This window comes from Balaenoptera ricei, chromosome 9 (genome assembly GCF_028023285.1).
Source record: "Balaenoptera ricei isolate mBalRic1 chromosome 9, mBalRic1.hap2, whole genome shotgun sequence".
In the NCBI taxonomy this organism is placed as follows: domain Eukaryota; kingdom Metazoa; phylum Chordata; class Mammalia; order Artiodactyla; family Balaenopteridae; genus Balaenoptera; species Balaenoptera ricei.
The window spans coordinates 77804795-77827732 of record NC_082647.1 but is presented as its reverse complement, the minus strand read 5'-3'; the positions used below and the strand labels follow the sequence as shown (position 1 = coordinate 77827732).

Genomic DNA, 22938 nt, shown 5'->3' with positions numbered 1-22938 from the left:
TGTGACCTGATATCACTAGATTAACAAGACTGGTGGAGCAGAGAAGGAGACACACGGCATGATCCACCTAGGCCCTGCACCCTTCACCCCACCCCAAGGACTGCCCACTTCCTAGAACTAATAGAAAAAGTACAATCAATAATGCATTAGCCAGCCTTTTGAAATTCCTCATGGGTCAGCAAGCATGGGCACTGCTGAATTTTACACTTGAGAAATTAACCAATTCTTGATTTTATTTCAAAAGTCAGAGTAATAAGGAAAATACTTTTTTCTTTTCCAGGAAATTCATTTAAAAATTGGCATCTCACATATAATAATATCACTTACAGTAAATCTGGAGCTAAAGTAAATAAGAACATTTCTCCCTAATCCTCCTATCAATCTTTGAAAATCCTTAGGTATTAATTTTAATTAATAATATCTCCCTCCCACCAGCAATAACAGTCACATAATATGGTGATTCTGATAAAATATTGCTTATGTATGCATCTGAAATATTAAAATTTTAAAATTGAGAGATAAAAGTACTCCAAGACACTAGTATGATTATATTCATTTCTGTATTTTTGAAATGGCAAACTCCTGGAATCAACCTAAATATCCATCAATGAGGGTCTAAATAAACAAATCACAGTACATCCAAGAAATAGTATTACATTATGCCCTTTGCTTTTTTATTTTTAACTAAATTTTATATCCTGGAGATCTTTAAACCGTAAAAAAAAGAACTAGGTAGATCTGTGTGTGTTTTTCTGGGAAAATCTCCAAGACACATAATTAATTTTTTTAATGGTAACATGATCCCATTGTTGTAAATTTCTTAGAGTGTGTGTGTGTGTGTGTGTGTGTGTGTGTGTGTGTGTCTGTTCCTCTGTATGAAAGGCATATTCTTTCGTTCAACAAATATGTACTATGCCCTGTTATGTGCCAGGCACTGTTTTTTTTTTTTTTTTTCGAGATATTGTGGAAACATAGAGGAACAAGACAAAGTCCTTATTCTTATGCAGCTTATTTGTGAATGGAGGAGAAAGACAGTAAGCAAGTAAATAAATAAGATACTTTCAGATAGTGATCAACACCATAAGAAAGTAAAACAGACTAATGGACAAACTGTGTAGGATCATCTAAGGTAACACCTGAATGCTAGACAAGATCGGGGGAGAGTCTTTCAGGCAGAAAAACCATCTGATGCAAGACCCTCAGACAGCAAAAAGCCAGTGAGGTGAAATACGGTTAAAGGAAATGGTAGAAATAGTAGAAGAAGCAGGCAGGGCCAGATCAAGAAGAGTGTTTTAGCTCATGTAAAGGAGTTTACATTTTATTCTATATGCAGTGGAAAACTAACAAAACTGGGATTGGGTGATGCGGGAAATGACTCAAAACGACATACATTTTAAAATGTAAGTCTTAAAAAGTGCATAAACACTCCCCATGCCAGTCCTTAGGATGCATTAGAAACATCTAATATTGAGGGAGAAACTTTTTCTCCATTGTTTTTTTTAACTATGTGCAAATAATACTTAAAATGTTTAATGAAAAAAATGGGTTAATAATGTAAGGTGGCAAACCAACGCTGAGGATGTTTTCTTGCTTCTTTGTTTAATGTGCAATACTTTTTTCTAAGCATACCTGTCTATAATGTCATCAATCTTCTCCAGACTGTGAGCAAGAGTAATGTCATATTAATATCAACTAAGATCTTCAAGCTTCTAAACTCCCCACCAATTCAGGCAAAACTTACTTTTTAAGTTCTCCCTCTCTTCCAGCCAACTCACACCAATTACTTAACCTCTCTGAATCCTAGCTTGGGCTTCTGTAAAGAGAGAAATGATAGCAACCTTAGATATAATGAGTTAATGCAGGAAGCATTCAAAGTTAGGTACATACTAGACCTACCCAAAAAGTTAGTACAAGATACAGAGGCTCACTGAAATAGGATAAGACCTGAACATCTGCATTTTATTGAAAGTTTCCAGGTGATTCTGATACATACCCAAGCTTGAGAACCAGCAAGTTAACATATTTGCCTAATCTAGTGCAATTCCTGGCATAGCAAGCTCCAATAAAAAAGTGTTTGCTCCTCACCCTTCCTTCTTCTGCCTGAACTACAGAGTAGGTGGTTTCCTTTCCATTATCTGTCTCACCAACTCTTCAGTGAAATTAACAGAATAAAAATTAAGAGAGACAAAATGTAAGACCCTGCACAAATAATAAAAAGTCATGTGTGCAAATATTAAGTATTATGTGCCCTACAATTACAGCCATTTAAAAAATATGCATATGCATGAGATGGGTGGGAATAATGTGAGACCTAGCCCTCTCAATGAGTGGTAGTTGATGGTACTGGATTTCCTCCAGGCTCCCTGTGCCTCCTCAACATGGGACAGTGATGCACTTGCATCCAGACTTATCCACACCTTTGGCAGTGTCTCCCGACACCGCTGGCTGACTCAGCCTCCCTGGAAGTAAAGGTCAGACACTGATAAGGCTGTCGCTGTGCTCATCATAACAGGGCCACCAAAGTTCCTGTGTCCCACCCAGACCTGGAGGTACCCCTTGAGGCTCTGGCTCTTCCCACCACCTCAGCTCAGAAGAGCTGCACGAACTCTGGGGTTCCCAGTGGAGGGGTCAGATAAACACAACTCAAGGTTACATCCTCTGAGAGATGAGACACAGAAAGGAGCCAGCAGGTAAACTCCTTGCTTTTCTGGGTCCTCCCCCTACCCTCCTATCTACATCGTACCCCCATTCCCCAACCCCCATCCCCATATCAGATTGACGGTTTCATGAATCAGCCCCTAATGCCATCCTCAGGCCCCCAAATACACTAGAAGTGAGCTGCTAAAACTAGGCAGTTGACCTCACTCCTTGTCACGAAATATGATGGACAAGGAGGATCCCCTACTCCCACCTCAGGAAGAAACAGAGGCATGAATGGAAGGACGGAGGGATTTCCCAGAAAACAGAAACAAGGTCTGTTAGATTGGCAGCAACTTCCTTGACACCCCAGAGTCCTTGCCACTCCTGCTCATCAGGGTTTGAATGTCTGCTGTGGACCAGTGACAGGTGGATGTTTTTACTCTGTCCCTTTTCAAATGGAAGCTTATTTTGCAATTTTTCCTGCTAATGTTTAATTATTGCATATGTCTGTGTTGAAATTAAGAACTTGTATTTAAGTTTTTACATCATTTGATGCTGGGGATACACAAGGAGACCAGGTGGAAAGGAATGAACATCACCCAGAGACCTTGGACTTTAAAGAAGAGAGTGAGAGGGTTATTTAAATGGGAAGAAAAATGTGACATTGGGGTACCAAAGAGGTGGACTATGAAAATTCACTTCTACTAGCGTGATGAGTGTACCCTTGGTTTTTTATCTCTGCTTGCAATAGCTGTTATCCCTTTTTAGATTTTTTTTTTTTTTTAAGTACTTGCTAGTCTGGGAGATGTAAAGCAATGTATCAATGTTAGTTTGCATTTTTATGACTGCTAGCACATTAGAGCATCTTCTAATATATTTATTGGCTGTTTGGATTTGCTCTTGTGAATTGCATATTCATATCCCTTATTTTTCTGTTTGTCTTCTTTGTCAAATTTTAAGACCTCTCTGTATGTTATAGTTATTAACCCTTGCTAAATCCATCATCTGCTTTGCAAATATTTGTTCCAAATTGTCTGCAGGCATTGCTTATAGTTTATTTTGCATAAAAAAATTTTAGTACTTATATGCTCAGATATATCCATTTTTAAAAATAGATGCTAGAAAAAATTTTTATTGTAAATTTTTAAAAAATAGATGCTAGGCTTATTTAGTAGTAGCAGTAGTAGTAGTAGTAATAGTAGTAGTAGTAGGGTCTTTCTCTCCCCATAGCCTGTAAATGTTGTCTCTTAGATTTTTTTCTAAAATTCTTAACAATTTAATTTTTATAGTTAAGTCTTTTAACTGGAATTTACTTTTGTATATGTGAAACACAGGAATCCAATTTCATTTTCTTATAGATGGATGACCAGTTGTGCCAGCACCAATTGTTAAATAAACCTTTCCTCCCTGAATTAAAATACTCCTGTCATATGCTAAATTTTAATGTTTCCTGCTCTATGTCTGAATGAACAATTTGTCTACTATGCCAGTTTCATATTACTTGGGTTGTAATGGCTTTATACTATGTTCTGATATCTGCGAAGTCTCCCTCACTATTCTTTTAGATATATTTCTTGACGTTTTTAAGATTTTTTTTTCTTCCAAATGAACCTTCCAGTTACTGTGTCCAGTCCCACAAAACAAATGCAAGTTGGTATTCTAATTGGAATTGTATGAAATGTATAAATTGATTTGAGAATAGTTTTTTATAATTAAATCTTCTCATCCAAGAACATGCTATGCCTCTCAATTTGTTCAGACCTTGATTTTATATTGAAAATCTGATAGTTTTCTTCATGTAGAGCCTTCATTTGTTTTGTTAATTTGGAGGGTAAATTGATTGCTTTAATGGCATCATAGAGACCGACTACCTTTCCCCACCCCATGTAACTTGCTTTGGCCAACAAAGGGGGCAGAAATGATAGAATGCTAGTTCTAAGCCTAGGTCTCTATATGCCTTGCATACTTCTGCTTGTTCTCTCTTTTTTTTTTTTTTAATAAATGGTTTCTTTTTTATAATTTATTTATGTATTTGGCTGTGCCAGGTCTTAGTGGTGGCGCGCGGGATCTTCGTTGCCATGTGCGGGATCTTTAGTTTTGGCATGCGGGATGTTTTCAGCTGTGGCATGCGGGCTCTTAGTTGCGGCAGGCGGCATCTAGTTCCCTGACCAGGGATTGAATACGGGCCCCCTGCGTTGGGAGCGCAGAGTCTTAACCACTGGACCACCAGGGAAGTCCCTCTGCTTGTTCTCTTGTACCTTTCCCATAGCCATGAAAAGAGCTTCCTCTGTAGCCACTGCCCCTTCAACCTAGAGACAGACCTTACAGCAAAGACCATGATAAAGCAGGAGGTGTAGGGTTCTGTGACACAATCACAGCAAGAAGGAATAAGTGTGAAATTTATGGGATCCACTTGGGTAACTCTTGGTTTCTCTCTTTCCCAGTTGTGACTATGATTGGAGAAGTGTAGCAACCCTAGCCTGAGGAGGGTATGATTATCGGGAACTCTGACTCTTTGGGAAAGAGGGTGGGGTGTCACACCACCAGGGAGCTCACTAAGACCAGCAGCGATTATATCTGAGGTTGCAAAATGATTCCAATAGAGAAATGTAGCACAAGAATTGAGTGATCAAATGATAGGCATACTAAATTCAAAAGAATGTGTATTATATGGTTCAATACCATATTTATGTTGCAAGTAACAATGTCCTTCTAGGAAAGGAATAGCATCTTTCTCATTAAGTCTTGTTAATTTGAACTGAATTGGTTTTCATTATTTTTTGTATTTAATTTGTGAATTTACTTTGAGATTATGAATGTGCAAGATCTATATGCATAAAGAGCTTAAATCTAGTTTTATGGTTGTATTTATATAATAATATTTGTCATCACTGAGGGTCCATGGAAACTGGTTTCTCTGAAGGAGATTTGTTTTATATTACCGGGGTTTGAGAAACACTTTACACAGCATTAGTACCTGAGTGATGATCTGGTCTCCCTGAGTTTTCTCTGAATCAGAATACAGACAACTTGGAGTCTGAGCTAACACAGCTTTCCAGAGAAAATTACATGACTCTGGGGGGAGGCTAAAAAGGCTCAGCAGGCAGGCCCTGGTCCAGCTGCTGCCCTAACGAGCTTTCTTGATCCTAGTAAAACAAAAGTGATCTGTGACAATTTGATACCACTGAATGACTGCTACTCAATGTGGAAAGTTTAACTTTCTCAACGTTAACAAAATTAGAAGTAGATCTATTCTTGTAGCCATTCCACATGGACTTTTCTCTCACGTTAAAGTTGAAAAGTTTCATTTAACTCATTTCTGGCAGTAAACCTAAGAGTATTCTCCCATATGAGTTGGAATGTGATCCTTTCAAAAATCCAAATAATACTATAATCATCAATGAGTTAATCCATCAAATACTCTGTTTTTCACTTAGATTATGGGCAATTGAAATCTAAACAATTTAATTATGGTCATAAAATATCACTGAATAACACAGTAACACAGCCAAGATAATTATTTTGGCAATCTAAACATAGGACAGATTATGATGCTGAAGAGACTGGGTGGTTATCTACATCACAGCAACTAAAACAGTTGTACATTGATACAGATGTCTCCACAGAGAAAGGTTGGAATGAAAGGAAATTACCTAGGTTTCTCTTATCAATGTGGAATCAGGAATTTAGCAAAGCTCAGAGGAAGTTGCATAAATTAAATAAATAAACATCAGTTTCCTATATTCACGCCTAATTTTGTGAGAGAAAACCCACCCCCAAACCTAAATAGTAACTGGCAGAGATCCTTGCTCAGAATCATACATTTAATATCAGTGGGAACAATAAACTTGAGGATCTGTGGACTAGACAAAGAGCTATTTCATGCAAACTGGTACCTAAACTCTTTTCCTAAAATAAATAAATAAAATTACATTGAAATAAAAATAAAGCAACAAAATTTTTCAAAGGACACGTTAGGAAATCCTTTCTTTTATCTAAATTCCCACGTGTGATCATAATATCCCTCTGTTTCCTGTTGATATGTTCACCCCAAAATGGAAAAAAGACAGAGATGGTGAAAGTACATGGGTACTGGTATGGCATTAATACTTACACACTTGACTAATCAGAGTTCCATAGACAAGAAATCTGAAGAAAATGTGCTCCCAAGCATGGCAGCGGTTGGAGAAAAGATGACTAGGGTAGAGTAGCTAGCTACTCCTTCAGCTCCCCACAAGGTGGCGTGACCTTGGTAAATGCCTCACAAGTCTTCGCTGTCAGTCTTGAAAGCTCAAAACCCTGATCTGTCTCAAAACTACAATGATGCACCACTTCACACTGGTCAGAATGGCCCTCATTAAAAAGTCTACAAATAATAAATGCTGGAGAGGGTGCGGAGAAAAGAGAACCCTCCTTCACTGTTGGTCAGAATGTAAGCTGGTGCAGCCACTATGGAAAACAGTATGGAGATTCCTCAAAAAACTAAAAATAGAATTATCATATAATCCAGCAATCCCACTCCTAGGAATATATCCAGACAAAACTATAACTCAAAAAGATACATGCACCCCTATGTTCATAGCAGAACTATTCACAATAGCCAACACGTGGAAACAACCTAAATGTCCATTGACAGATGAATGGATATAGAAGACATGGTAGGGACTTCCCTGGTGATGCAGTGGTTAAGAATCCGCCTACCAATGCAGGGTACACAGTTCGATCCCTGGTCCGGGAAGATGCCACATGCCACGAAGCAACTAAGCCCACACACCACAACTACTGAGCCTGCGCTCTAGAGCCTGTGAGCCACAACTACTGAGCCAGCGTGCCACAACTACTGAAGCCCACACACCTAGAGCCCATGCTCTGCAACAAGAGAAGCCACCGCAATGAGAGGCCCACGCACCGCAAGGAAGAGTAGCCCCCGCTCGCCGCAACTAGAGAAAGCCTGCGTGCAGCAACAAAGACCCAACACAGCCAATAAATAAATTAATTAATTAATTAATTAATGAAAGAAGACGTGGTACGTATATACAATGGAATAACGCTCATCCATAAAAAAGAATGAAATAATGCTATTTGCAGCAACATGGATGGACCTAGAGATTATCATATGAAGTAAGTCAGAAAGAGAAAGCCAAGTACCATATGATATCACTTTTATGTGGAATCTAAAATATGACACAAATGAACCTATCTGTGAAACAGAAACAGACTAACAGACGTAGAGAACAGACTTGTGGTTGCCAAGGGGAAGGGGGATTGGGGAGGGATGCAGTGGGAGGTTGGGGTTAGCAGATGCAGTAACTTCAAACTACTATATACAGAACGGATAAACAACAAGGTCCTACTAACACAGGGAACTATATTCAATATCCTGAGATAAACCATAATAGAAAAGAATATTAAAAAGAATGTATATATATGTATAACTGAATCACTTTGCTGTACAGCAGAAATTAACACAACATTGTAAATCAACTATACTTCAATAAAAAATTAAAAAACCGGGCTTCCCTGGTGGCGCAGTGGTTGAGAATCTGCCTGCCAATGCAGGGGACACGGGTTCGGGCCCTGGTCTGGGAAGATCCCACATGCCGCGGAGCAGCTGGGCCCGTGAGCCACAATTGCTGAGCCTGAGCGTCTGGAGCCTGTGCTCCGCAACAAGAGAGGCCACGATGGTGAGAGGCCCGCGCACCGCGATGAAGAGTGGCCCCCACTTGCCACAGCTGGAGAGAGCCCTCGCACAGAAACGAAGACCCAACACAGCCATAAATAATAAATAAATAAATAAATAAAATAAAATAAAAGACAAAACTGTAGTTCCCAGAGGCTCTCATTATAAAAAAAATAAAAAGCAAAAAAACCTGATTTGTCAGCACACCATGCAGCATTTCATTAATCCAGCTCGTAAAGACTGACACATAAACTCCATTTCAAGTATATTAATTTGCAAAGGAAAGGTTCACTGCTCCTGGGTGCCATGGCCTACATATCCTTTACCTATAGGAACAATACATGGGAAGCTAAATTATAATCAAAACGTTTCTTGGTGACCATAACCTTGGAATGAGTGGTGTCAGTTCTATGCTGCCTCTGGGCCAAAGTGTCCTGTCCCTATGCACAGTCAATCGTTGTTTCTTTTCTGAAATTTCAGGGCTGGCCAAGCCCCCACACCATCTGACTGTCATGTTCTTTCTTTAGCTACTAAATATAGTCAATCAAGTTACAGTTCAATGTTACCTGCTGGGCAACCATCCTTCCTTTTTAGAGAAGATTTTTCTATTCTGTTCTATGATCTTTTTAAAATTTTAATTCTCAACAAACAATCTAAAGTCTTACTGAGAAGGAAGGGAGCTCACCTTCCCTGCTAAGTATTCACAACACACAGAAACCTTGAATTTCAAAAATTCCTCCTTCTTTAGCCTTCCCTCAGATGTCTCTGAACTGTCATCTGGGCAAAAGACTATTTTAAGCAGAAGAGAATTTGTGAGAAAAAGGGGGATGATCAAGAAGGGTTAGTACCTGGATATGGAATAAAAATTAGCCATAGTTTGTTCCCAGATGAATATATCAGAAGCTCAAAAACATATACAAGATGAAAGTAAGGATAAGAAAACCAAAAAGAGTGAGAAACTAGAAAAGCGAACAGAAGTCACAATTCATGCATAGTGAAACCTAGAACATGGAGTCGGTGAGAAAACAGTGCAGGCAGGAACCAAGAGTCAGAGTAGGACTAGGGCTGCCCCACTGTACATTCCAGGGGGTGCCTTTCACATCACCATCTATGTGAATGGTACCTGCTACAGTTTTGCTGTGTGCATGCTCAATATTTACAGAAGCCCTGGACATCAGATCAGAAGCCCAGATCAGCAGGAATTAAGGAACTGAAAGGGAAGAGCAAAACAGGCAGGACAGATGTGAGGCCACTGCACTGAGAGGATTTAAAATTCTTCTATCTCTCTGTCTTAGGGAGCTTTTCTATAGTTCTGCCAAGGCAAGAAACACATTCTTTAAGTAAGATTGGTCTATGACAGCAAATTGAAGCCAGCTACATAACCTACTGAAGTGAGGAGGGGTAGGTGGGGAAGATGGCCAATCCCAAGAAATGTTGTTTACAGCTAGCATTTTATTCCATGTCTCACACTGGACGATGTTTCCAAACATATATTCTGATCCAGCCCAATGCACCATGGAAAAAATGCTTCAGTGACTAAGAAATACTTCAGAAATGAGTAGAATGTATTCCCCTGGTGGGAATTTACAATTCTCAATAATTTATAATGACTCATACATAAAAGCCTAATCTAGTTTATCTGGATATGAAATATCTTTCTTTTGTAACACTGACATTCTGTGGATCACGCTTTAGGGACAGGCAATTACTGTCATGTGTGATAACTGCTTAATTCTCCCTCGGGACTTAAAGTACATTTAGGTTTAGAAATACTGTACTCCTAACCAAACAAGATGAGAGAAAAAGAGATCAGGGGAAGTTTATCCATTGGGAAATGGTTTGGGCTGCTAGAACCGAGGCTCAATTATAATAGCTAAAACCCATTAGGATCTCAATCTCTTTCTCTCTCTTCTTTCTCTGTCTCTGTGTTTTACTGTCTCCGTCTGTCTCTCTGTCTCTCTCTCTCTCACACATACACACACACACACACACAAATTCTGGAGGTACACAGCTGGGGAATGCTATGTGGTCCTACAAAGTTATAAGGAACTTACATTCCATCTTTTAATTCTGCCCTCCTTATGTCATGGCTTCCACACTCAACGTTACGTAATTGTTCCTAGGAAGAAAGAGCAAGACAAGGCATAAAAGGCTCTCTGCTGAGCTGAGTCAGCCCACCACTTATGTATTTTTGTTTTTTTAGTTGGGTTAAATTTTACATACAGTGAAATATACAAATCTTACATGCACAATTCAATGGATGTACTGTATAACCAATTTCCCATTAAGAGAAAATATTTTCATAACGGTAGCAAATTCCTTTGTGTATCTTCCACTTAACTCCAGTCCTCACAGGGAGCCACTGTTCTGGTCTACTTTACCATAGTTTAGTTTTGTCTGTTCTTGAACTTCATGTAAATGGATTCATCCAGGGTATTCTTGTCTGTGTCTGGATTCTTTCACTCAACAAAATGATTTTGAGATTTATCCATGTGATAGCATGATCATTTGTTCATTTATTTTTTGAATTTTTGCTAAGCAACATTCCATTGTATGAATATAGCACAATTTTCATGCACTCTCCTGTTGGTAGACATCTGTGCTGTTTCCAGCTTTGAGCTTTTATGAATAAAGCTCCATAACTACTCTTATACAAGTCTCTTTGAGCTGACATTATAAATTTCTGTCCACTGAGAGGCCTGGGAACAGCAATGTTCCAAGAGTAATGACCACACTTAGTGCCCAGTTCTTGATTTCTAAATACTGCCCTCCACTAAAAGAGAACCAGAGCTTTTTGGAGAAATGGCTAATTCATAAAGTGGGGCAAGGGAAGTACAAAATGAGCCTGGAAAAGAGGTTTGTTTGTTTGCTTGCTTACTGACTTTATAATTTTTATAAATAACAATTTTAAATTTTATTTTATAATCCATAAAAACCCATGAGTCAAAGAAAGAAAGAAAGAAAGGAAGAGAAGGAAGGGAGGGAGGGAGGAAGAAAGAAGGAAAGGGAGAGAGAAAGAAAGAAGGAAAGGGAGAGAGAAAGAAAGAGGGACAGAGGGACTTCCCTGGTGGTCCGGTGGGTAAGACTCTGCACTCCCAGTGCAGGGGGCCCAGTTTCGATCCCTGGTCAGGGAACTAGATCCCGCATTATGCCACAACTAAGAGTTCGCATGCCGCAACTAAGAAGTCCGCATGCTGCAACAAATATCCCACGTGCCTGCAACTAAGCCCCGGAGCAGCCTAAATAAATAAATAAATATTTAAAAAAGAAAAAGAAAGAGGGAGGGAAGGAGGAAGAAGAAACAGTGGAGAAAACTGTCAGGCTCCACCTTCATCAGGTGATAAAAGTGAACATTATCAAAAATAAGTGTGATAGGTAGAATAATGCACCCCTACATAAAACTCCACATCCTAACTCCCAGACCTGTGAATATGTTACCTTAAATAGAAAACGGAACTTGGCAGATGTGGTTAAGGTTAAGGACCTTGAGGTGGGAAGAGTATGCTGGATTATCCAGGTGAATCCAGTGTAATCAAAGGATCCTTAAAAGTGGAAAAGGGGGTCAGGAGAAGGAGTCAGAGAAGAAGATATGATGAAACCAGAGTTCAGAGTGATGTGATTATTGTTTTTAAAGATGTAAGGGAGGGACTTCTCTGGTGGCGCAGTGGTTAAGAATCAGCCTGCCAATGCAGGGGACATGGGTTTGAGCCCTGGTCCAGGAAGATCCCACATGCGCGAAGCAACTAAGTCCGTGCGCCACAACTACTGAGCCTGCGCTCTAGAGCCCCGGAGTCACAACTACTGAGCCCGCATGCCTAGAGCCCGTGCTCCACAACAAGAGAAGCCACGCAATGAGAAGCCCGCACACCGCAACGAAGAGTAGCCCCCGCTCGCCGCAACTAGAGAAAGCCTGCGTGCAGCAACTAAGACCCAATGCAGACAAAAATAAATAAATTGTTTTAAAAAAAGATGGAAAGGAGCCATTAGCTGAGGAATGCAGGCAGCCTCTAGAAGCTAAAAATGGAAGCAAACAGATTTTCCCCAAAGTCTCCGGAAGGAATTCAGCCGTGCTGATACCTCCATTTTAGCCCAGTGAACCCATTTCAGCCTTCTGATCTCCAAAAATGTAAAATAAATTTTTGTGGTTTTAACTCACTATATTTGTGCTAATTTGTTACAGCAGCAATGAATACAATGAGATAAATCAAAGTTTTGTGCCACCTGATAGGATTCAATGAGAGGAACCTGGCATTATTTCTGTGATATTTCTGAGAAAGGCACAGAACCTAAATTTAGTGGTGAGGACATATTAGACAAACACAAACGGTGGGACATTTTATAAAACTGGTCTGTCTGATTCCTGTGGCTAGGACTTCCAATACTATGTTGAATAGAAGTGGTGAGAGTGGGCATCCTCGCCCTATTCCAGATTTCAGCACGAAGGCTTTCAGCTTTTCACTGTTGAGTATTACGTTAGCTGTGGGTTTGTCATAAATAGCTTTTATTATGTTGAGATATGTTCCCTCTATACCAACTTTTCTAAGGGTTTTTATCATGAATGAATGTTGAATTTTATCAAATGCTTTTTCTGCATCTATTGAGACGATCATGTGGTTTTTGTCCTTTCTTTTGTTGATGTGGTGTATCACATTGATTGATTTGCATGTTGAACCACCCTTGTGACCCTGGAATGCATCCAACTTGGTTGTAGTGTATGACCATTTTTACGTGTTGTTGAATTCGGTTTGCTAATATTTTGTTGAGAATTTGTACATCTACATTCATCAAAGATACTGACCTGTAATTTTCTTTTTTGATAGTGTCTTTGTCTGGTTTTGGTATCAGGGTGATGGTGGCTTCATAGAATGTCTTTGGGAGTGTCCCTTCTTCTTCAATCTTCTAGAAGAGTTTTAGAAGGATCAGTGCAAGTTCTTCTTTGTGTGTTTGGTAGAATTCCCCAGTGAAGCCATCTGGTCCTGAACTTTTGTTTGTAGGTAGTTTGTTTTTTTTTTTATTACAGATTCTATTTCATTTCCAGTGACTGGTATGTTCAAGTTATGTATTTCTTCCTGATTCAGTTTTGTTGGGATGTATGTTTCTAGAAAGTTGTCCATTTCCTTTACTTGTCAACTATGTTGGCATATAATTGTTCACAGTATTCTCTTATGGTTTTTTGTACTTCTGTGGTATCTGCTGTGATTTCTCCTCTTTCATTTCTTATTTTGTTTATTTGGGTCTTCTCTCTTTTCTTCTTGGTGAGCCTGGCCAGAGGTTTGTCAATTTTGTTTATCCTTTTACCAAGAGCTGATTCTTTGAACTAGAATTTGATTTATCTTCTGGAACCCTGCGGACAAAATCAAATCCTATAGGCTGATATTATACACACTTTGCTTAAGTCTTTTCTGCTCCATCTAATATTTCCAATTACTTGAGTTATTTTCTGATATCATGATTTCTTAGGTCCTGATGTCCACCCCCTCTACTCTCCTGGTCACTCTCTTCTCAACATACTGCACTTTTTCAGCATACCCTTAAAGGATGGGATTCTGAACTCTGGCAGGAGCTCCCAAAGTCACCCAATCAGTATCCCATCATTTATATGTCAATTACAGTAGCTCTCAAACCTGGATACATATTAGAATCACCTGGGGAGTTTAAAAAAAATACTGATGCCAGCCCAGCACTTCCGTTTTAAAAGATCTTAAGTGACAATTGAGCACTGACACACTTTAACAGCTGGTCAGGTGATTCTAATGTGCACAGGTCTATAAATTCCTTGGGAACAGATTTGCAATCCCTATTTGACATGCTTGGAGTCAGAAATGTTTCAGAATCAGATTTTCCCCCCAACCTTCTGAAAAGGTAAAATGATGCATAAATCATTAAGATGAAATACCCTTAGTGGGTCTAGATCTTTACCTTTCAGTCAAATACATAAATACTTTGGCAATGACATACATAAACATTCAAGTTGAGTGGAAACAAAAAAGACCATAAAAAGCCTCATGTTAGCTGAGGCCTAGTTTTGCAACCAAATGAATTTTGGCACAAAATTTCAGAAGAAAATTGCAGCTTTGAAAACTTCCAAATTGTAGATAAGGGATTGTGGACCAGCCTTTAGTGGTTATCTTTTCAGCATTTAGCCTGGTGCACTGCCCAAACCTATGAGCTTAACACATATTTGGTGAATGAATGAATGAACGAGACAAACTTTTCTATGTGTTAACTTTTAACTTTAGAGGTATTAGTATATTTCCTGAAGTCAATTCTCCTCCAACTAATAGTGCCTTTGGACCTTAAAACTTGAAATAAGCTCATCTGAAAGTCATTGAAGGAGACTAAGAATCAGTTTGTTCTGCAAGGCCAGAAGCATAACCCTCCCAAACTTCAGACAATATTACAAAGCTACAGTAATCAAAAGAGTGTGGTACTGGCACAAAAACAGACATATGGATCAATGGAACAGAACAGAGAGCCCAGAAATAAACTCACACAACTATAGTCAATTAATCTTCGACAAAGGAGGCAAGAATATACAATGGAGAAAAGACAGTCTCTTCAGCAAGTGGTGTTGGGAAAGTTGGACAGCTGCATGTAAATCAGTGAAGTTACAACACTCCCTCACACTATACACACAAAAAAACCCTCAAAATGGCATAAAGACTTCAATATAAGATATAACACTACAAAACTCCTAGAAAAGAACATAGGCAAAACATTCTCTGACATAAATTGTACCAATGTTTTCTCTGATCAGTCTTCCAAGGCAATAGAAATAAAAGGAAAAATAAACAAATGGGACATAATCAAACTTATAAGATTTTGCACAGCAAAGGAAACCACAAACAAAATGAAAAGACAACCTATAGACTGGGAGAAAATATTTGCAAATGGTGCAACCGACAAGGGCTTAATTTCCAAAATATACAATCAGCTCATACAACTCAACAACAAAAAAAACCAAACAACCCACACTGGTCAGATGGCCATCATTAAAACCTCTACAAATAAATGCTGGAGAGGGTGTACAGAAGAGGGACTTACACTGTTGGTGGGAATGTAAAGTGGTACAGCCACTGTGGAAAACAGTATGGAGCTTCCTCAAAAACCTAAAAGTAAAGTTGCCATATGATCCAGAAATCCCACTCCGGGGCATATACCCAGACAAAACTATAATTCGAAGGGATACATGCACCCTTATGTTCATAGCAGCACTATTTACAATAGCCAAGACATGGAAACAACATAAATGTCCATCGACAGATGAATGGAGAAAGAAGATGTGATATACATATACAATGGAATATTACTCAGCCATTAAAAAAAGAACAAAATAATGCCATTTGCAGCAATATGGATGGACCTAGAGATTGTCATACTAAGTGAAATAAGTCAGACAGAGAAAGACAAATATCATATGATATCACTTATATGTGGAATATAAAAAAAAAAGGGTACAAATGAACTTATCTACAAAACAGAAATAGAGTTACAGATGTAGAAGATAAATTTATGGTTACCAGGGGATAAAGGGGGGGAGGGGCAAACTGGAAGTTTGGGATTGACATATACACACTACTATATGTAAAACAGATAACTAATAAGGACCTACTGTACAGCACAGGGAACTCTACCCAATACTCTGTAATGGCCTATATGGGAAAACAATCTAAAAAAGAGTGGGTATATGTATATGTATAGATTCACTTTGCTGTACACCTGAAACTAACACAACATTGTAAATCAACTATACTCCAATAAAAATTTTTAAAAATTAGAAAAAAAAACTGGTCTGTAATCTTCATAAATGTCAAGGTCTAGAAAGTGAAGGAAGAGACGAAAGAACTCTTCCATATTGATGAAGAGTAAAGAACAATGACAACTAAATGCAACACATGGTTTGGACTGGATTCTTTTTCTGTAAAGGACATATTAAGACAGTAGGTGAAGTTTGAGGATTAGATAGTAATATATTTATTATGATTATGTAGGAAAATGTCACTGTAGGAAATACACAGAGAAGTATTCATGGGTGATGGTGCATCACGTCAGCAACAGACTCTCAAATGGCTTAGGAAAAAAAGTGAATTATACTGTACATGCAACTTTCCTGTAAGTTTGAGATTAATTCTATTTCAAATAAGAACTAAAACAAAACTACAGAGAAAAACCTTTATCCATAGATTAAGTCTTCAGAACCCTATGAATAAAGAAACTTCCTAGTATGAATTAACTTGCCCAAGAACAGGTAACTAGTCAATGACAGAAGATAACATGAAATGATAGATACAAACTTCTGGCCTAGATTTATAAAGATTTTTCCCAGCTGGAGACAATTCTGTTTTGTTATTTTGGGTCATTTTAAATTGTCCAGTTCTTCACCTCAAAAATTTCAGGTATTTCTGCCTTCAAAGTTGAGTTTAAATCCAGTTTCTGATTCTGTTCTCATTGTGTTGCTCAAAGCAGGCACATGGAGATCATTGATCTCTTTTTCACCCTAAGCCAGTTCTCCAGTAGTGGCAAGGTTGGGGGCGGGGTGGGGGAGGTAAGAGATAAGTAAGGGAGCGTATGCTTTTTCTTCAATTTAATTCTGTCTCTGCTTCTCAGAGCATTCTTCCCACCTCCCATCTCTCCCCAAATGAAAACCCCAAATGAGAGATACGTACCAAAATGTTTTGGGAATGTAGAGTATTGTGGGAGAAAGAGAGAACCATTATCTTTCCTTCTCCCCAACCTAAGAAAGTATAATGACATAGTCCATATATCATTCTATAATTTTTTTCACATATTGTAAAAAGTCATTTGCATTATGACTTTTTCATGTGAATATTTAAAGCACCAGTGTTTCCGGTATTCTCTGAATACAGTCCATGAGACAGCGGTTCTAATTTAATATCCTTCCATTTTTGTCAACAGCTCAGCTAAGTACTGACAACTCCAATAAGCAGCATATGCTCTTCATTCATCTTATCCCAAATAATTGTTTGAGCAAACAATTATTAGTCACTAATTTGCCATTTGTCGGAGATATTTTTATTCATGTATTTAACTACCAAATCCCTACTCTGGGGCTCATACTGATATATTGTAACATCTTATCTTATAAGTACCCTTTTGATTCATGAACCTAAATCTCCATCTTTTCCCCTCCCTCTTCCACAGTCTCCCACCTCTGCCGAGCACTTTACTAGCCCCTTCCACTGCATTCTGTGGCATCTCTGTTCAATTGTAAAAGCTCTCTGCACCCTCAAACTCTTCCAGAAGTATTTTTTCAGCTATAATAACACAGTCAACATCTGGCTTTTCCCTGATGATATCTTTAACCTTAAAATCTGTCATAATGGGATAATTCTTATTTTCTCCAATTTATATGAAAAAAGAGTTAAGCATTTCCTTGGGCTTCCCTGGTGGCGCAGTGGTTAAGAATCCGCCTGCCAATGCAGGGGACACGGGTTCAAGCCCTGGTCTGGGAAGATCCCACATGCCACTGAGCAACTAAGCCCGTGAGCCACAATTACTGAGCCTGCGCTCTAGAGCCCGTGCTCCACAACAAGCGAAACCACCACAATGAGAAGCCTGCGCACCGCATCGAAGACTAGCCCTCACCCTCTACAACTAGAGAAAGCCCACGCGCAGCAACGAAGACCCAACACAGCCAATAAGTAAATATATAAAAATTTAAAAATAAAAAAAATTTTTTTAAAGAAGTGGAAAAAAAAAAGTTAAGCATTTCCTTAATTCCCACCACCCTTTGGCTGTCCTCATGCAACTTCCATTTTTTGCCTTCCATGCCTTATGCAACCTGCTCCCTATACTGGTGCAGCCTGGCTTTCTAGGCTACACTGGCCTATGATTGACGAGGGTATGTCAAAGGGGCACAGAAGCCAACTCAAATCTGGAACAATTTGAGCAAAAAAATAAAAATTAGTATCAGGTTATAACCCAAAGTATGTAAGTGCCCATGAGTTCATACTGATATAAAGATATCACTGAGTAAAGTAATAAATGGAGAAGAAGAAATAAATCTCCCATGTAGAGCAATTCCAAATAACTGATGTAGATATTCCATCCTCAAGAACAGGGAGAATAACATCCCACTACTTAAGTGTGGGCTGAGAATAGTGACTTCCTTCCAAAGAGTACACGGTTGGGGGCAGGGGGTGTTGGCAGGAGGGTGACTTTACAATGGAGGAACCTGACAAAAACTACCTCAGCCAGGTGATCAAGATTCACATTAACAGCGGGAAGTCATGAGGACAGTATGTACCTTTGATATGTTGAAACTGGCACTTTACCTCTGTGGTCTTCCTTCCAAAAACTCATAAACCAAATCTAACTATGAGAAAAACATCAGACAAATTCCAATAGAGGTACATCCTACAGAATATCTGACCTGTACTCCTCAAAATTGTCAAGGTCATCAAAAACATGGAAAGTCTAGAAGCTTTCACAACCAAGAGGAGACACTACAACTACATGTAATATGGTATCCTGGGATCCTGGAACAGAAAAAGGATATTAGTAAATGCTAAAGAAATCTAAATAAAGCACAGATTTTAATTAATAATACTGTATCAGTATTGGCTCGTTACTTGTAACAAATATACCATATTAATGTAAGACCTTAATAACAAGGGATACTAAATGTATGGTATATGGGGATTCTGTACCATCTTCTCCATTTTTCTATAAATCTAAAACTCTTCTAAAAAGAGAGTTTTTTGGCTACATCTAAGGTTGGTCTCTAAATCTGTGCCCTTCCTTTCTCACTGTCTACCAATTAAAATTCCAAATTTCTTAGTTTAGTATTCAAGGATCTATCAGATTATAAAATACTGTCCTCTGATCATCTGCAATTCTTCCTACCAAGAGGTGAAGTATTATCTATACATGTGGGCTTGGCCACTGACTTGCTAATATGAAACAACTAGAGGCTTAGAAAGTGAGCATTGAGACTTGTCTTCTTTGCTGCTCTTGGAACATTGCTGCCATTTGGACAATCTGAAGCCAGACGCCTGAAGTGACAACATGGAGGAGAACTAAGCCACACCAGCCATCAACCTATCAACTAGACATGTGAATGAGGCCACCCAATCCCAGTTAATCTTCCAACTGATTTCAGCTGCAGGAGTAAGCCCAGGTGAAACTGACCAACTGCTGCCAGCCCCAACTGCCAACCCATTAACAGTGAACTAATAACTGTTTGTAAGACACTAAAGTTGGTGTTCTGTGACACAACAAATTAGCCAAGGCTCACCGATATACTCCTCCATTACCTTACCTCACTGAAGTCACATTTCCAACCTTGTTTTCCAGAATTCCCCTATGCTCCACTCAAATTGCAGGGTTTTTATTCTCTAGAAGTGCTTTACACTTTTCTGAATATTACCTCATGAAATATTACCTCCCTCCACCTAAAGTACCTTTACTCTCACATCTCTACTTAAGGAAATGTCACTCATCTTCCCTTTCTACACAAAGTTTAATATATAAATATTAAGAGGGGAGGAAATTTGGTTCATCAGAGTTCTTCTTAGAAAGTGTCTAAGAAATGCCTTGGTGTGAAGGGTAAGAGCTTGAAGGCTTTGTATGGATTAGCATATAGACTCAGCTGCAGAAACAGAAACCCAAAATACAAATAGATTAAGAAGAAGATAGAAGTTTACCTCTCTCCCATGTAACAGGGCATAATCAGTCAAGGACAGGCATGGGAAAAGTCAGGTGTGTGGAACTCCGTCATGTCAATCCATCTTGTCACTCCACTATTCCTATAGCCTTTATCTGTGTAGTTAAAAATGACTCATTACCACCACACCCACATTCCAGCCAGAAGGAAGAGGTGAAAGCAAAAAGGAGGGCAGGCTCATTCCTTTAGGGAAAATACCCTGATGTTGTAAACATCAGTGCTGCATACAACACTTTGGCCAGAGTGACAGTCATGCAATTAAACCTGGCTGCACAGGAGGCTAGGAAATTATTACCAGGAATTATTATCTTGGCAGACAAATATTCTACTATTACTACTGAACAAGGGAAGAATAAACATGGGGATCAGTAGCAGACTTCACCACAAGTAAGATCAAGAATATTAGCCTGCTAAAATGCTATGTCTGAGGCAAGAAGAGGAACTGGCTTTGTTCTGAGAAGTAAGAGAGAGAGTAGAAGAGAAAAAGAAGCCAGGCAAATGTTGGAAGGGTATGACTCCTTTCTTAACGTCGCTAAAATCTTGGAATGAGAAGCCCTGTGATAACTGGTGAAGACACTCAATTCTTTAAGGTAAAATCCATGCAAGAATTAAAGGAAGAGAGAACCATGATAGCATAAAACTCTGAGAACCTGCAGAAGACTATGGAAAGCTTTCAATGTAACTGGACTTTGGAACTGGGCATTTGAGACAATCTTACACTGACTTCATGAGATAGGAGACAAGAAACCCTAGCTGACATGTGAGTACTGCCACAGCTCCTTTTATTATTTATTTTTGAAATATAGAAACATTATTTATTTGGAGATTTGCCATGCATGTTAAAATGCATGTTAGCATTTTTTCTTTTTCTCATTAAAGTACAAATGACTTACAATATTTATTAGTTGCAGGTGTATAACATAGTGATTCAATATTTTTATACCTTATGAAATGATCACCACTATAAGTCTAGTTACCATCTGTCACCATGCAAAGTTATTACAATATCACTGACCATATTTCCTATGTTACATTACGTCCCCATGACTTATTTATAACTGGAATTTTGTACCTCTTATTCCCCTTTACCTATGTCACCCATCCTCCCAGCCCCCCCACACAACCACTAGTTTATTCTTTGTATCAATGAGTCTCTTTCTATCTTGTTATGTTTGTTTTTCAGATTCCGCATATAAGAGAGGTCATAAGGTATTTGTCTTTCTCTGTCTGACTTATTTCATTTAGCATAATACTTTCTAGGTCCATTCATGTTGTCACAAATGGCAAGATTTCATTCTCTTTTATGGTTGAGTAATATTTTATATATATATATATATATATATATATAATATATAATATACATACATCTTCTTTATCCATTCATCCACCAGTGGACACTTAAGTTGCTTCCCTATCTTGGCTATTGTAAATAATGCTGCAGTGAACACTGAGTGCATACATCTTTCCAAATTAGTGTTTTCATTTTCATTGGATAAATACCCAGAAATGGAATTACTGGATTATATGGTAGTTCTATTTTTAATTTTTTGAGAAACCTCCATACTGTTTTTCCATAGTGGCTGTACCAATTTACATTCACACCAACAGTGCACAAGGCTTCCCTTTTCTCCACATTCTCACCAACCCTTGTTTTTTCTTGTCTTTTTGATAATAGGCATTCTGATAGGTGTGAGATGATATGTCATTGTGGTTTTGATTTGCATTTCCCTGATGATTAGTGATGTTGAGCATCTTTTCATGTGCCTGTTGGCCATCTGTATGTCTTCTTTGGAGAAGTGTCTATTCAGGTCCTCTGTTCATTTTTAAAACAGATTGTTTGTTTGTTTGCTTATATTGAGCTGTATGCATTCTTTAAATATTTTGGATATTGACCCCTTATCAGACAGATCATTTGCAAATATCTTCTTCCATCTGGTAGGTTGCCATTTCATTTTGTTAGTGGTTACCTTCACTGTGCAAAAGCTTTGTAATTTGACATAGTCCCATTAGTTTATCATTTGTTTATTTTTGCTTTTGTTGCCCTTCCCTGAGGGGACAGATCCAAAAAAATATTGCTAAGACCAATGTCAAAGAGCAACCTGCCTATGTTTTCTTCTAGGAGTTTTATGGTTTCAGGTCTTACATCTAAGTCTTTAATCAATTTTGAGTTTATTTTTGTATATGGTGTAAGAAAATGGTCTAGTTTCATTCTTTTGCATGTAGCTGTCAAGCTTTTCCAACACCAGTTATTAAAGACACTCTTTTCACCATTGTATACTCTTGCCTCCTTTGTCATAGATTAGTTGACCATGTAAGCATGGGTTTATTTCTGGGCTCTCTATTCTGTCATTGACCTATGTGTCTGTTTTTGTGCCAGTACCATACTGTTTTGATTATTATAGCTTTGCAGTATAGTCTGAAATCAGGGAAGAAGTAAAACTGTCACTATTTGCAGATTACATGATACTATATATAGAAAACCCTAAAGACTCCACCAAAAAACTATTAGAACTAATAAATGAATTCAGTAAAGTTGCAGGATACTAAATACACAAAAATTGGTTGCATTTCTATACACTAACAACAAACTATCACATAGAGACACTACTACATATAAATAGATAATCAGGGACTTCCCTGGTGGTCCAGTGGTAAAGAATCTGCCTTACAATGCAGGGGACGCGGGTTTGACTCCTGGTCAGGGAACTAAGATCCCACATGCCACAGGGCAACTAAGCCCACGTGCCACAACTACTGAGCTCACGTGCCTCAACTAGAGCCCACGTGCCACAAACTACAGAGCCCACGTGCCCTGGAGCCTGCGTGCCACAACTACAGAGCCCACGTGCCCTGGAGCCTGCATGCCACAACTAGAGAAGAGAAAACCCGCACGCCACAACTAGAGAAGAGAAAGACCCCGCACACCACAACT

General features: G+C 38.7%; 1 long non-coding RNA gene across 5 annotated transcripts in view; it reads right to left on the bottom strand.

Annotated features, from left to right (window-relative positions):
* Positions 1–22938, bottom strand: part of LOC132372050 (uncharacterized) — a 58789-nt gene that overhangs the window by 21631 nt on the left and 14220 nt on the right. The window contains exons 2-4 of one of the 5 annotated variants that reach the window (XR_009505077.1): positions 13119–13664; positions 10375–10439; positions 1742–1813 (exon numbers count right to left, since the gene is read on the bottom strand). The exons of 2 other annotated variants lie outside the window; for them this stretch is intronic. This is a non-coding gene — a long non-coding RNA (uncharacterized LOC132372050). The remainder of the gene's footprint in view (positions 1–1741; positions 1814–10374; positions 10440–13118; positions 13665–22938) is intronic. 2 more of the 5 variants (XR_009505079.1, XR_009505075.1) reach the window with 2 other exon arrangements.